Below are 16,748 nucleotides of genomic sequence, written 5' to 3' on the forward strand. Positions count from 1 at the left end.
ATGTCAGTGACAAACTCAAAGCAAAGGTAGTTTAGAGGGGGAAACAATGGGCAAAGATGGAGGCTGTGGGAAGTGCAGAAAGAAGAGAAGTGCAGGAAAAGGAAGAGAAGAGAAGAAAAGGAAGGAAAGGGAAAGGAGGGAAAAGGACAAGATAAAAGACTATAAATGTGGCCCACATAAAGGTGTCCTTGACAGATTAAACAAGCAACTGTTCACAGAGGGATGGAGAGCCTGACCCACATACACAGGAAATGTGACATAGTTCTTGGACCTCTCCACAGATGTGGGAGCCTTTCTTAGGTTAGACTAAGTCCAGAGATTTGTTTCTTTAGTCCAAATCTAAATATTATCAATTCTTTCCATTGTCACATTACAATTCACAATGAAAAATAGAGTCATACTTACTTATTGTCCTTCCTAAATAGGAAGGAATGACTTTCTGAATATCTCAGTTCAAAAACCATTAGGTGGGGTCTTATCAGTCAGTAGTTCGTGTGGGGAGGAGGGGCAGGAGTGGCCTGGCAAAAAGTAAGAGACTAAAGGCTCAGTAAGGACATCTATATGTAGTGTCCTAGCTGTAGGCCCAGGGCCAGGAGGTTGATTTCATATACAGGGGTTGATCAAATAAATAAATATATTGAAACTCTATGGGAACAATGGGGGTCAGCATTCTCACTATCATGGAAAGGACAAGCTAGGATGGATCTTATGGTGTTGGATTGAACTTGGAGGTGTTGGTATAAACACATAGTTTCCAATAGATACATACATACATACATTTGTTGTGGTTGCCAGCCTCTAACCTCCAATTTTCTTGAATCCAGGTATTCATACCTTTATGAAGTCCCTTTCTATACTGATGATCGTTGACCAGTGTAAACAATAGAATGTTCTAGAAATGAAAGAGTGAGACTTTTGAGGCTAGATCATGAAAGCTATTCTGGCTTTCTCACTCTGGGGGAAGCCAGCCACCACGTTGTGATGGCCTCAGGCAGCCCTGTGGAAAAATCAGCAACATAAGGAAATGAGACTTCTTGCCAGCAACTAGTCCCTCTTGCCAGACATGTGAGTAAGCCACCTTGAAGGTGTAGTCTCCAGCCCCTGTCAGGCCTTAAGAAGACTGCAGTCTTGACTGCAACATCCTGAGGGGCTCTGAGCCAAAGTCACCCAGCTAAACCAGCTCTGAATTCGGGACTAAACTGAGAAGTAATAAGCGTCTGCTGTTTTAGGAAACTAAGTTTGTTATGTTGCAGTAGCTAACAGGTACCCTTGTGATATATGTATAGAGAGCTCATGTTTACGTGGACAAGGTCTGGGTTCAGTGACTCTCGAAACCAGTGAGCATACCAAATGCCCAGATCTCAATTTTTAAATACAGTTCTCCACTATAAGAAACCAGGGCTCCACGGAGAAATGGCTGACTTCAGGGCTAAAGCAAGGAAAAATTAAAGATGACTTTGGATATATTATTAGTAAGGAAATGGTCAAATAATTATAGAAGCCATCTTGGAAGGGCTCCAACTAGTGTCTCTAAGGAATTCATAAGTTCATGCTGATAAAAGTAAATAAGTAAAAAGTTACAAGGATAAATTCTTTACAGTTGAGTGCCAGCCACTAAATGCAGGAGAAATGGTCTAAATAGAAGATAACCATTTGGCAACCATCATAGTAATAATTAATTCATCCAAAAAATACTGATAGATGCTAAAATTAGTGAGTGTAGGTTTGATGACAAATGAAATGTTTCCATAGTTTCAGCTATCCACAAAATGCTTATTAATTGCAGTGAAGAAAAGAATGACTCTTAAGCAGAGAAATTTGGCAGACACAACCCAAATAAATTATTAAAATTAACATCACCAGTAAGAGGATAAATTGAAAACATGTAGCATATAGTTGGATGCAATAAAAAGAACACAAAATCTTTACTGTGGATTCCAGCCCTAGAAGAAGCACAACTTGAATCTAATCCTAAGGAAACATTAGATAAACTTAAACTTACAAATATTTTATAAGTTAACTTGAAAAATTGTCAAAGTCATGAAAGTGAATTTTAAAAAAAAAGACTGAGAAACTGTTCCCTGTCAAAAGGGGACTACAGAGATAAAATAGCTAAGTACAACATGAGTCTGGATTAAATTCTTTACATTTTGGGGGCAAGTAGCAAAACTTCAATGATACCTGTGATTTAGGTGGTAGCAACGTATCAGTGTTAATTTCCTGACTCTGATGGCGCTACTGTAGTTATGCAGAAGATTGTGCTTATTTGTAGAAAATACACACTGAAGTATTTGGAGACTATAAGGCATCTTATCAACCAGTTTGTCAAATGCTTCAGAATGAAAAAGCTCTTCAAACTATTCCTGCTACTTTAGGGTAGGTTTTTAATTGTTTCAAAAGAAAAGAAAAGAAAAGAAAAGAAAAATATACAAGAGCTCTGAAAACTACAGCCCTCATTTGGCAGAGAATATAAAGACAGTTCAGAGACGCACAGTACTAACAGAAATACACAGAAAGGTCACACACAGCAGACATCAGACACAGGTAAAGTGCCAACACCACCAACATAAAAAGAGAAAGCAGGAATATAGGGAGTCGATTCAAATAGAGACACCCACTGAATTACTTGGTGTCCCAAGAGGAAACAGATGGTATGTCAAAATAGGTAACTTAATGAAGGTTTATTTACAAAGAGACGTTTGCAATGATATGGATTAGGGTAACCATACATCCAAGACATAGTATTAGCCTAATACCTAAGCTATTGAGAGGGGAGGGAGTAGTACAGGAACCCAGAGGAAGAGTCTGCCTGCTGCCTTGAGGGAATCAGTGACTGCTGGAGAGACGCAGCTTCCTGGAGGAGACCTTGCAGAGATGATGCCAGAGCCTCACCTCCCTGTGTCTCCCTCCAGTCTACAGCCAGGGCTTTCCATTGGCAAAACTCAACCAGAAATCAGCAAGCATGGGAACCCACTGATGTGGTCCATATGAGTCGCCCTGCCTGGGCAGAAAACAAGGTACGGGAAGTTTAGGGTCTGTCTGATGGGGGTCAATGGAAGAGATCTGTCCTGCCTACGTTAAATATAGGAAATTAAGACCAGCAATATTTAGCTCTGTAGAAATAACTATCAATAAAAACTCTGTTTAAAATCTTTAATAAAAATTTCAAAAAGAGAGACTGAAAATTCTTTGAAATTGCAAGTAGAACAACTATTCCAGTATAGTTAGGTGGGACACCAACAGCAAGGGACACAAAAATCATTAGATGACTCAACACTACAAAGAACAGCTGAAAGAGGAGAGAATCTAGAAAGCAACAGAAAGAAACTATTAGCCACGTTTCCTTTAAACACAACTGCCTGCAAATTTTACCAGTTCCCTAGTGAGAAGAATTGTAAGTAACTATCCAAATTGTTTGGAGACACAATTTTGCTTCAGTTACCTGTTTGGTAAACTGCCTTGAGTTCTCATAACTGTGTAGATTCAATTATTTCCATCTAATTTCCATTTTTTTATTGCTATATAAATTTCGAAAGCCAAAACCTCTCCAGGTATAACAATCTGAATTAAGTAAATCCTATATTTAAATTGCAACCAATAGTTTTTTTTAAACTAAATTGGCAGATAAAGGGCTGTTCTCAGACATGAAGCCTTACCAGGGTCTCCTGGCTGATTGTGCCAAACATTCTTTGTAGCACAGACAGGTGTAGAGAACCAGAACAGTTTGCAATCAAGTAAGTCTCTCTCTCAGGTTTCCTCAAATTTAAAAGCATTTAATGCAAATAAGTAAAAGAGGGGAAAAAGTGTTTATGATAATAGTACCTTTGGCCTTTATTGTGATCATAAAAGAGCCTTGACCACCATTATATATCTTTATTATAATATTTTTATTTTCATGTCAACCCTGTGAAACACCCAGCACACATTTGCCCCATTTAACAGGTGAAGAAACTAAAATCTCCACAGCTAGTAAGTAGCAGAGACAGGATTCAAATCCAAATTTTCTGAATCCAATTCTAGTAACTTTTCCATTATCTAAGTCTACTTATAATTAAACCCAGAAGTACAATCAAGCCATTTCACTTATTTTCTAAGATTACTTTAAGAATCATTTTACTGTTATCATAACAAGGAAAGAGTCTTCTTCCAACAAAATTGAGGCAAGGAGGGAGGGAGAGAGAATGAGAAAGAAAGGGAAGGAGTGTATAAGTTTGTATTTGAAGGACATTCTACTAAAATTTACCTACAAAAAAGTTTTGCTTTGAAAGCAAGGCTAGGAGCCACTAGTGATCTCTCTTCATATTCTTTTCCATAGCTCCAGCCCATTAATGGCTGCTGGCTTGAATACTATTCAGGTAACTATTAGAGAAGTTAGTTCTACTGCTTGGGGATGTCATTGCAAATAAGAGATAAAGAAGTACCAGGAGGAACAGCAGTAACACAAGCGGAAGTCACTTAAAAATTACTTCAACAGGCATTTGTTGAATCCCTAGCATTAAAGAAATGAAGATGAGACAGCATGATATCAGTCAAAATGGAATGAAATGTATTTCAGCGGTAAACAACCACCCACTTCCCACTCAAAACTTGGATTTATTCTGCGCTCTCACTCCATGTCTGTTGTGCTTTGGCTGGGTCTCTCTTCCAGTCATCCTCACTCTGGGACCCAGGCTGGTGAAGCAGCCTCTGTCTGGAACACTGCTGGTCATCCCGGCAGATGAGAAGAAAGGACACAACATATCACACAGTACTCTTAAAAAGTCCACCTGGAAGAAACACAGATCCTTCTCTTCACATTTCATTGCCCAGAGCAACAAATGACCAAAGCATATGACTACTCTAACTCCAGGGAAATAGGGAAGTACTAATGTGCTGGGAAGAGGAACTGGAGATATTTGTTGAACAGAATTAGTGATTACCAGATACCTTCCTGCCAGGACCTTATTGTCCAATGCCTCGTAGTCTTCTCACATGTGCAGACTCCTACAGTAGCTTCTGGGGAAAGAGGCAGTTAGGGCTTGCCATCTATGCACACGCATCCTTCCATTTCTCAGTCTCTCTTCAGTTAGTCTGGAGTTCAGTGATGAGTCGAGGCAATGGGCCACTGAGTAGAAGTGATATTTATAACTTCTGGGCCTGAGGAGTTAAGAAGTGGTGTGCCACTCCGTCTTTCTTTTCCTGTGCCAGCGAAACCTTGAAAGCCAAGTGTTCCTGGTGGTGTAGCTACAAGACAATGGAGCCTCCATTAGCCTAGTTTCCCAAGTGACTGTGTAGAGGAAAACTCCCTCCTCCCCATCTACCAGCTCTTTCTGGACGTGTAATGCAAGTACGATGAACCCTTGGTTGTAAGCACTGAGATTTCAGCGTATTTATTGTGGCAGCTAGCATTATTTATCCCCGTAAGGAAACTAATCCCTGAATGTGGGGTGTTGGGATAACAAAACCTAAAATATGTGAATTTCCTTAGTGGGTAATGAGCAGCAAGGAAACTAATATCAGAGGCTGAAAGATAATGATATGGGTTTTGCAGTGATAAAGTATTTGGTGTAACTATCGCATGTAGTGACTTGAAAGTTGGCTCACATGGTATTCAGTAGATTAAAATGATGGAAAAATAGAGCTTTAGTACTATGTATTGGTGGCTTTTTGCTACATTTAGCAAGACATCACCAAAAAGAAATGAACTCAGGAAGAACTGGCTATTTGAAAGTAGGCTGCAATGGAATTGTAGGGAAAGACCAGAAATTCAGGTCATTCCAGATTGGAAAGTCAACTGCTTCTGCACCTCAAAAATAGGACTAAAAAAACAGTGAGTGAAAATGCCCAATAAAAACTCCTCGTTGATCAAAGTGCTTCTAGGTTAAAAAGTACTTCTAAATTAAAGGGGCAACCTTCCCATTTAAACTCAATAGCCCTCAGTTAGTCTAGATAAAGTAAGGCTTGGGGGAATGAGGAAGCACAGAAAGAAACCAGACTGAGAACTAGGTTCTCAGTGAGGTTACTGGTACATGAACTAGATCAGAAGCCTACTCTTAACGGAATAAATTGCCAAAGAATCAGGAACTCTGACCAAAAGAGTATTTGACTGAAAACCTCCAAGCTTCCTTGATGAGAATATACTGAGAGAGCTATTCAGCCTCCAAGGAGGGAATATGTTCCCAGTGCCCATTTCAGATCCACCTAAGAATAAAGAGGAAAGGACACATCCTGCAACGACCTCTAGAAAAAGAGATTCCTCTGGAGAACAGGACCACAGCCCAGTGAATTCAGGATGCTGTTTCACCCCAGGTACTCACAGTGTCCACTCAGTGGGATTTCAGAACTTGCACTGCCCAGTGACTGCTGGCTGTCTCCATTCTTCCCTCCCCAAATCAGTGTGTCCTTCTTTTCCATTGTTATCTATTAGAGAGTAGGGAGAGAGGGCGAAAACCTGTCTTGATGGTTCTTAAGTGCCCAAACAAGAGGAGCCACACCTGGACTTGATGGTCAGACTTCTCTATGATGTCATTCACTCATCACTGCTTCAGTGATGCAGAGAAAGAGCTAAGTTCTTCATATTTTAAATGGTTTGAGCTTTTTCACTACACAACTGAATTGCATTTTGTAAACTCGGGGTTTTCAAGCTCGCACTATTGACATTTTGGGCCAGATAATTCTCTGTTGTGGGAGACTGTCCTGTGCTTTGTAGGATGTTTAGCGTTATCCCTGCCCTCTCCCAGCAGATGCTAGAAGCACCCTCCCTTGAATTGCAATAACCAGAAATGTCTTCATACATTGTTAAATGTTCCGTGGAGGACATGAGTGATAGAATTGGGCCAGATTATAAAGGGCCTTGTATATGGACTTTATTTTTTAAGTATGTAATGAGAAACACAATGTTTTTTAGTAGTCAAGTAACATATGACACAATGAATTTTGGAGGATAAATTAGAAGGGGCACGACTGGAGACAGGAAGACCTATCAAGGTCTTTTGCCATAGAGCAAGCCAGACATAACAAGAGTACTGATGAATTCAATTGCAGTGATGTTTAGAAACAAACTGAAGAGAGAATTTTGGAGGTAAGCAGATGTCATTCACTCCACCTGGGATCCCCCTCCACTTTCTCTTCCTCGCTGTGCCCACCTGTTAAATCCAACCCAACTTCAAGGTTCAGCTCAAAATTCATGTCCCCAAATCAAACCAAAAAAAAAAAAAAAAAAAAATGACATGTGCTCCTTTGAACCCTGTTAACTCATTATTTCACCTTCTCTTAGGGCTCTTTGTGATAATGTTAATTCAACGCCTAGATTATAAATGAGATTTTAATTTTAGATTATAAAACCCTTAAATATAGGATTATATTTTCTTCATATGTGCTTTCTACTCAGTGCCCAGTACCAGGCTTCCCATGTAGCAGATGATGAATATTATTTATTGAATGAATTATAGAGCTCTAGCCTAAATTGCTCCAATAGATTTATGTGTCCCTTGAATTCTCGCTGTAAGCACTGGGAGAGTCTGGGCTTAAATGAACCAGTACTGCATTCTTTATAGGTCTGTTCACATAGTTCCTATCTATTCACATCACTGGAAGAAGTTCATATTCATTAGTCTTACAGCTTTTCTTATAAACTGCTCCTTGGAGACACTCAGCAAAACAACTCCCACATGATCCCTTCAAAAAAAAGTAACTACAGGCTAGATGGTATCAAACTAGTGAAAAATGATACTGAACTATGTTGAACAAGACATGAATGAGTGTTAAGTAAAATCACCCATCTGGGTTTTTCTCAACGTAAATGTTTTTTCCTGCCCATGTAAGTCACCAAGATCATTACTTACTCTATTCTCTCAACTATATTCTTTTTCAATTACTTATAGCTATCCTATTAGTTTCCATGAAGTGACAGGAAATAATCATCCTGAACAAAGATTTAAATACATATTGGAAAATCAGGTACCTGAGAGATGTCTCTAGTGATAGAGTTCAGGACAGATACGTAAACTCACACTGAACCTTCAGATGCTCTGTGTATTGGAATTGTCTTTCTGCATCAATGAAAATGGTCAAATTGTCCAAATCAATGGTTTTTTTTTTTTTAATATATATTATGAGTTTCATACTGTATTGGCAAAACAGGAGGTACAAAATGAAGAAAGTCAAGGTGTCTGCTAATAAGGATCTTACAGGAGCAGAAAGGAGACAGATGTAACTCATCTCCATGGCAGCATGGTGAGTGCAGGCGGAATGGCTTTCCTGCTTACATTTGCTTCAGGCTCCTTTTCCTACTATTTCAATTTATGGACCCTCTTGCGGGTTTACATATGTTGTCTCTATTCCACCCAGATAACCCAGACATTGCGTCTATGTGATTTTTGCAAAATTAACTCCCCCACACACAATGTCTTTGTGCATGTTGCAGAATATACTAATGGGTTAAGGTGACAGCAATGCTAAAAGAAAATAACAGAATATTATATATATTTACTAATATTTTCAAAGTCCCTTGGCTGTTTCCATCAACTTTGCTTCAATCTACAATCTCTTGCCTTCCCTTCAGCTTCTTGCTTACTTGCCCTACCTTTCTCTACTTTTACTCCTTCTTTCCCAAAGCCAACAAAAAAAAGTTAAGTTCATACTGTTCCTGTTTTCTTATGCAGGGCATTTCCGTCTTCTTTTTATTTTGCCTTTTCTTCTAAACTCTTCTCAGGAGCCCCTCTTTTCACATTCATGAGGACATTTTCTTGAACACATACAGTTCCCTACCTTCAGTAAGTGAAGTTGTGGCGCCAGCCGTTAGGATAATTGTTTTTTTATCTGTTTTAAAAGTTAAATTTTATCTGTTTAATAACTGTACCAAATGCCAAACTACTGATAATCAAATGTAAGATTTCAGAACTGAGAGGACAGAAAGATAGGTGTGACATTACTCCAGTTTGGAAAGCAGAGATCACCTAAAAGAAGAAGGGAAAAAAAAAAAAAAAAAAAAGGTTTGGAGGAAGGAATTTGCATGATCAGGAAAGTAAAGAAACTAGAGACACTGAAGAGCAAATAGGTTTAAAGATGGGGCAGAATAAAGCTGAGAACCAAAGACTTCCCATATCAATTTGAAATGATAATGTTTTATTTTTCATCAATTAATGTTTACTTAGTAGTATTAATAGTAGTAACAATCAAAAAGAAATAATCAAACAAATAGTAATACTTACTATATAATAGGTACTGGGCTAGTTTCTAGAGTTACAGAGGTGAAGGGAGTGCCATATGTCCTTGGCTCTTAGATGCATGTTTTCTCCCAATTTTTAATATTTCTGAAATTAGAATTTATCTTAACTTTTCAGCTGTGTGTTTTTTTCCTGAAGAAATGTTACTAAATAATGAGCCCTTAGACTCATGGAAATACAATAATTCCTCGGTTTAAGAGGCTTGCTTGCAGTCTAAAGAATGCATCACTGAAGACAATTGAGGAAAAAAATTATATAATAGTGAGTTAAGGGAAATGCATCTGAAAATGCATCTGAAAATATTCAGGGTTGTGATAAAGCAAAGGAAAGGAAGGAATGAGCATAATGAATAGATATGTTATTTCAAAGAATGAATAAGTCAATATCACTGATTTTTTTGGATGATTTGAACAAAAATTGGGAAGTTGGTCAAAGATATTGCTAAGTCCTCAAATGTGGCTGCCCAGGAGGATGACAGTTCATTGAAAACTGCAGAGAATTCAAATTCAGCATGTGGGCCATTGAGTTTTGCTCAGACATATTGAATAACCAAACAGAACAGCACAGTAAATGGTTGAAAATATATTAGGGAGCAAAGACTAAGAAATAAAAAATGTAAAGGTTATGGCTATTTGTCAAAGTTCCTTTTCACTTTACATTATTCTAGTATGTAAATGAATCTCTGGAAAATCGTTCACTTTATTTCCTAATATTCAAAATGATAGTGTTTCTGATATACTGCCCAACTGGAGAAAATGTCTTTTCCCCAAGTAAAGAAAAAAAAATAACATTTTCCCACAGGAAGACTGCATTATAAATGACCTTTAAATTATTTAAAGTAAAACTATTATTTATTTTATTAGTAGTATTTTATATATAAATAAAAACTTATTTAAATGTTATTTATTTGTTTAAATAATTACTTAAAATAAAATTCTTCTCCTTCTTGTTCTTCTCCTTCTCCTCCTCCTCCTTCACTGGATACATCTAAATGCCAGGCACAAGATAGATGTTTTAGGATAGAATCATGAACCAGGTCTTTGCCAAACCCGGTAATTGAGACTTAGAAAAAGTAGGAGGGTTTTTTATGCCAAAACCAACCAAGTTAATCCTGGGTCATTTTTAACCATAAACTCAGGCAGTTTCACTAGCCTGGCAACGGGAAGCTGTCAGAGAGGGGTTTCTTTATAAGATTGTTAGGATGGGATAAAAGCCGTCTTCATTCTATAATGATCAACATGAACTATTTCACTAGGAAATTCATCTCGAAGGAGAATACAGTTTAGCTGATGAGACCAAACTAACCAAGCTTAATGACTCTAGTGCTAACATGACAAGTTTTCTGAATAAGAAGCAAAACTTTCTCCATCATTTGGTCCTGCTTTCTAATCTTACTATAATACTTGGGCTTTGAATTTTTCTGGAAGCCTACACTGTACATATTGGTGTACAAATTCCACTACTGCCCAGTACATACACTCATTAGATTAATCTTTTCAGGAATTATGGCACCAAGGATTCTCGTGAGACTGAGTTGAATGAGTCCCAAAGGAAAGGTATGAATCACCCCTTTGCTACAGGATTCATGTCTCCTGTAAGTCCACCCCAGTTTTGGGATGTCAGAGAATGTCCTTTTCCCTGCTACTGATTTACCCGAATCACTCTTTGGCTAGGCCACAAGGTTTTATGACACTGAGACAAAAAGAATTGTAAAATCAGAGATAGGACACAGGTTTTATGTCACTAAGAAGACATAAGGAATTGCAATATTGGGAATAAGGCATCCCCTAGAAGGTAAATAATAAGACTTGATGTTAATTTACAAGGAATGTAAAAACCATTACACCCCTCTTCGCTGGAGTTCTTTTGCTGGCTGTTTAGGGAGCAAATCTGCTGATTCATATCCTTATGTAAAGGACAGTGGGTTTATATATCTTTTAATTGTTTTAATTTGAACACAAAAGTGAAAAGTGTCTTTATGGTATATAAAAACCTAGTTGTAGGATTTCCAGTTTATTACATGAAAGTGAGAATTATGTGATTGAGGGGCTAAGTGCCTTCTAGGGTAGTTAGTAGTTACGACTCTAATGGTCAGTCTCTGAGAGAGGAGAGAAGAATACTTTGCTCTGAAAAGTGCATCCATTATAATATTTTTATTCTTATTAATAACAATGCTGATAATACTCAGGCATTAATGTAATCACTTTACATGTGGTCAAACAGTTGATCCTTGCAATAAACCTTCATAGTAGGTATATTATAATTATCCCATCTTATAGATGAAGAAAAAAATTCCTTCAAGTAACTTGCGTAAGGTCATACAACTAGCAAGTGCCAGAGGCAGGCTTTGAGTCCAGACCATCTGGCATCAGCCACCACACACCCGCACTGTTGGGCAGCCTCTCTACTCTAGTGATAATTTTGCTGCTGCTGTTACTGCCTCCATAATTCACTGTATCCATGAATTACAGCGCTCTGCTTCTTCCAGTCAATCCATCACTCTGGTGATACTTCATCAAGGACTGTCAGGTGTGCTACTTTTCCTTTGGCCGTGATTATCATCAATTGGTCTTGGTGCCATCCAAAGGAAGGTCTCTGTTTTGGTCTGTTTGGGCTGCCATCACAAAATACCACAGACTGAGTGGCTTAAAGAACAGAAATTTGTTTTCTCACAGTTTTGAAAGCTGGAAGTCTAAGATCAAGGTACCATTAGGGTTGGTTTCTGGTGAGGGCTCTCTTCCTGGCTTGTAGATGGCTGCCTTCTTGCTGTGTCTTCACATGGCCTTTCTTTTGTGATGGCACAGAGAGAAAGACAGCTCTGTTGTCTCTTCCTTTTATAGGATTGGGGCCCACTCATGATCTCATTTGTCATTAATTCCCTTCTTAAAGTCCTTACTTCCAAATATGGTCACATCAGGTGTTAAGGCTTCAACATATGAATTTGGAGAGGGGAAGAACACAATTCAGTTCATAATAGCTTCCTTCTCTCAAATACCCTTTCTTGAAATAAATGAAGTCCCTCTATTTCAGGGGCTCCTTCTAGTCTGCACTTCACTACTGTTTTCATCATCTGTATCCTCCATATGTTACTCCCAACTTCCAAGTTTTTCACTTCTTGGGATAATATAGTCAAAAAACTATATAAAGAGTTGTTATATGTTTTAGAGTTTCCAAAGCACAACACATTTGTGCACACACATATATATTTATAACTTCAAAATGGGGGCCACTCACTTTAATATTCTAATGAAATGATTGTGAGCCCCCCTCCCACTTCTTGCAAGAATGTCCCTTTTCTCTTCTCAGGGTCTCCCTTCCTGTGATAACTCCAAGAGATGGATTCTTTTGCAATTTAAGAAGTCAAGCAACTTGGTTACTATCATCTAATGGAGAGAAATCAGGAAATACTATCAGATAACTGAGGAGTTTCACTGGTTTCTACTCTTGCTGTTGGAACACAGGGGATTTAGAAGTGGATTCTCCAGGCTTGGAGTGAAAAAAGAAGTCTCTCCTGAGTAATATGACCAAGCTGATGCTACTATAGGTTGGAACTCTCAATGTTTCAACAATTTAGTTCCCAAAGCTCTTTTAACTAACACTCACAGATCTTCCTTACTGCTAATCTCTAGGGCCAGGGTGTCTAGCTCCAAAGAGGTCTCCACTGCATGGGCCCTCTCTCCCTGTCTGCTCTCTCTCCACCTGCGTTACCTAACTCTGAATGCGGAGAAATTTCCCCTTCTGTGTTCCAATTCGTGTCTCAGGATGAGTGGCATTTACATCCTGAGAGAACCCTGTCTTACCAGATTCACTCCTACCATCAGTAGGGGAAACAGCTGTTATTATTAATCATATTTAAGAAATAAGAAAACCTGGGACCAATGAAGTTAAATGACTCATCTGACATCACAACTCAAGTAAGGGGCAGCCTAGCCTCTGTCTCTGGATTCCTGACACCCTACTGCCCTCCAACTTCCTGTTTCTCTCTACTTTCATTGTGGGGTCCTGATGTCAGTTGATCCTTCTGACAAATTCTGCATTTTCTCAACAAAATCTCCTTTTTCCCTTGATATTATCTGACCATCTCTAGTAATACCTACTAGTTGATCAAATGCCTCTTTGTTACATCTATTGCATTAATAAACCACCCCTCTGCAGGCAGTCATTGTTCATCTTGTTAACATAAATGATCAAATTGGAATTTTCAAATAAAAATAAATTTCTAATAAGGTAAATTTAACCAGCAAGCTAATATGACTGTTTGTAAAACACCCCACGTTTGATGTCATTGGTATGTGAGGTCCTCTGCTGAAAGAGCCCTCAGGCCAAAGGTTCCCAGAGTACCAGGTCTGTACAGCACCACACAGTAGCATCTACCCAAGCATCGATCTTTTTACTGGTGGAGGGACGATCCCGCATGCCACCACTTTTACCAGGGAAAGAGACTTCCCAGCATTTCCTGAGGGCAGTGTTAAATGCTTCTGCATATTTCTGCATTCTGCTGCCTCTGACTCAAAGTTCTGTTATCAGCCCTAAGGATACTCTTGACATTCCCTGTAATTGGAAAGACCATCTTTTCCAGAGTCTAACCAAGAGCTTTTATGACTTCTAAACAACTAGATCAAAAAGTTTCACAAAGTTATAAACACTAGACAGTTTTGACAAAAATCTTAGATAATTTGGCTAGAAATCATTTTTTCCCCCAAACATTTTAAGTACAAGCAAGATGGCCAACATTATAATTTAATTTTAGTAATGACTTCTAAGAAATAAATGGAGACCTTCAGTGTTTGGCATCCTGTTCATTGTAAATTTTGGTGAATTCGCCTTCCTTTGCTCCTTTTCGTCTGCTTTTCAGAATCTGGCTGGAGTGGGAACTAGTGAGGTTCACACTTTTTTGTTTTTAATTTCCAGTTGACTTTCAGACAATTATTCCTGCTTTAAACTGTTTTTAGTAGTGGAAAGTTGGAACATTAGTATCCAAAAAGCCACATTTTATAAATGCAATAAATATTTGTTTAATGTCATGTTAATCTAAGAGGACGCCTGAACAAGGGCATCCACTGTCCCCCTCTCTGGTGTACTCTGGGTCCTTCCAGAACTGTTTCCATGCACTTATTTAATCCCACAAAATAAAATGATGGTACACGTACTGCTTAGTAATTTTTCATAATTAATTTAAGGAGCCCACTAGTCACTGGATTAAAATATTTTTGTCATAATTTTATAGATTAAAAAAATGGAGGCTCAAAGAAGTTAAGTTACTCACTACCTATTTGACTTTTAGCAGCTTAACTCCTGTCAGGTTTCAAAAGTTAATGCTATTTCCGTATCACCTTTTCACATGACTTGTTTCTTGTTGAAGCAGTGGCCTTCACTGAACTGTTCCAATCTTCTGTGTTGCTTTTAGGTCCTTGTGTGATGTCTAGCTAAAATTAAAACATAATTCAGACTTTGAAACATTTTCCTTCAATCCTATAAGGTCAACTAATCCAGTCAAAAATTGACTGATTACTTGATTTAATTCAAATTCATTGTGTTCAACAAGTATTAATGAATATTTACTATGCACTTAACTCTGTGTTAGGTACTATTACTACAGTGTGAGCATCATAAGTACCAAGCTTCAAAAACTGAGGCAGTATAAGTGAAGCCAGATTGTGTAGACAATTAATATACCCCAGAAAGAATAATAACAGCATGAGAATATTTTCTAACTTTTCGGTGAAATATCAGATCCCATTAACTCAGAATTTGGAAGTAATCAGTCCTGAAAGTGACCAATGTTCTATGTGTAGCATCTATGAAAAAAAGTTTGCCAAAAAATTAATGTTAACAATAATCCAACAAGAAAAGGAGCAGCCTCTTGAGAAAGCTGTCTTTAAGCAAGCACATGGTAGCATCATTTGCAAAAAATTACTAGTTGAAAATTTTAGACCTATTGATGTATCTGAGGAACCTGGTGGGCTTCTGTTGTCAGCCACTTGTAGGCTGAATCTTCATGAAAGAATAGCATTGTGTTCATTTCAAAACTGTCTATCAAAACCTCGTCAACTCTTTCTCCTTTGCTCCCCTCTCCTCGCCTCCCCCTCCGATCTCTTTCCCACTTACCAGTAGTATAAAATCATGAGATTTTACCATATTTATTTAACAAGCACTTTACTCTATATGGATTATACCTAGCCTACCTAGCAAATGCATTCTGAGAATGAGAATGACTCACTCTGTGAAATCATGGGGTTATACTAGGAATAGTGGGTGAAACTCACAGAAAAGTAATTTTAACTTTAATATGAGAAACTTTCTGTTTGTCAGAGCAGTCCAAAAGTAGAATCGACAGCACCAGTACAGAAAAGATTTTCCTTATGGTGGGATTTCAAGCACTAGGTGGGGACGTTAAAAAGAGAATTAAAACTTCAGGAAAGTTGAACTAAATGATTTCTAAAGCCAAGAATGTATAAAGTTGATGAGGGTGATGATATAAGTGTAAGGAGGAGAAATTGGAGTGGAGAAGTTACGAAATAACTTTATAAGTCTTATTAATATGTAACTATACTCTGTTGAATGTCATTTCCAAGAATAGTGATGTTGTGCAGTGAATGAGCAGCACTGCTCTAGAATCATACTTTGCTACCTTTAAATAATTCTACTGAAGAGATTTGTTTGCTTTTAATAAATAAGGGGTTTTATTGCTCTAATTTCTATAATGTTGAGGTATGCATACGCTTCAGAGCTAAGCAAATGTAGATAAAAATCATTGCTGTGTGACTGTAAGCAAGTTAACTTAAACATGTATAGCCTCAGTTTCTTCAGCTACAAAATGACATAGTCATAACCATATGGGCCTCATAGTGTTGCTATGATCATTAAATGAGAAGTATTTAGCACAGAGCCTGGTACACAGCCTGCTAAACACTTAGCAGTGCCTGGCACACAGAAAATGCTCCATAAATAATGTCCATTATTAAAATAACTGGAGAATAAATTTTCTGCTCACAAAATATCTGTACATCGCATCTTGTTTGTATTATAGTTTGTCATATGAACTGTGAAAAGAATGTTACAAGCCAGTGTACACTGTCCTCATACTGAACAGCTCTGGAGCACACTGCAACAAAGGTGAGTTTATCATTCCTTGCTTAAATTATTTCCATGATGCTGTATAGATCCACGAAAGGATGGATTACCCTTCCAGATTTAGCTGCTGGTCCCTGATTGGTTTTCCAAGGATTTATTAACTATTTTATTTTTAAAAAATATTAAATCATATTTTCCTGTGAGCAATCTCCATATGGTGTTAAATCAAAAACAGAATATTCATAAACTCCAAACTTTTGCATTCCTAGACAGTTAGTAAAGAAAGATGGCCAATGCAGTTTGGAATTTCCAGAACATTCACATCCATAATCAAAAAGATTTTAGAAAAAAAATCATCATTGGATCATATGTCACTCATTCTGACTGTACAGAAGTGTTTCAAATTCCCCTTTCCTCTTTTTCTATGCATTTAAATTGCTGGTGTTTGTGTTTCAAACACCAGTTTTT

The 16,748-nt window shown here is 37.9% G+C and overlaps 1 protein-coding gene across 1 annotated transcript in view; it reads left to right on the forward strand.

The window, feature by feature from the left end:
- The window catches only part of DCBLD2 (discoidin, CUB and LCCL domain containing 2), a 136,664-nt gene that overhangs the window by 11,905 nt on the left and 108,011 nt on the right, over window positions 1–16,748 (forward strand). The gene's annotated exons all lie outside the window — the stretch shown is intronic.

Source organism: Camelus dromedarius, chromosome 2, assembly GCF_036321535.1.
Source record: "Camelus dromedarius isolate mCamDro1 chromosome 2, mCamDro1.pat, whole genome shotgun sequence".
NCBI classification, from domain to species: domain Eukaryota; kingdom Metazoa; phylum Chordata; class Mammalia; order Artiodactyla; family Camelidae; genus Camelus; species Camelus dromedarius.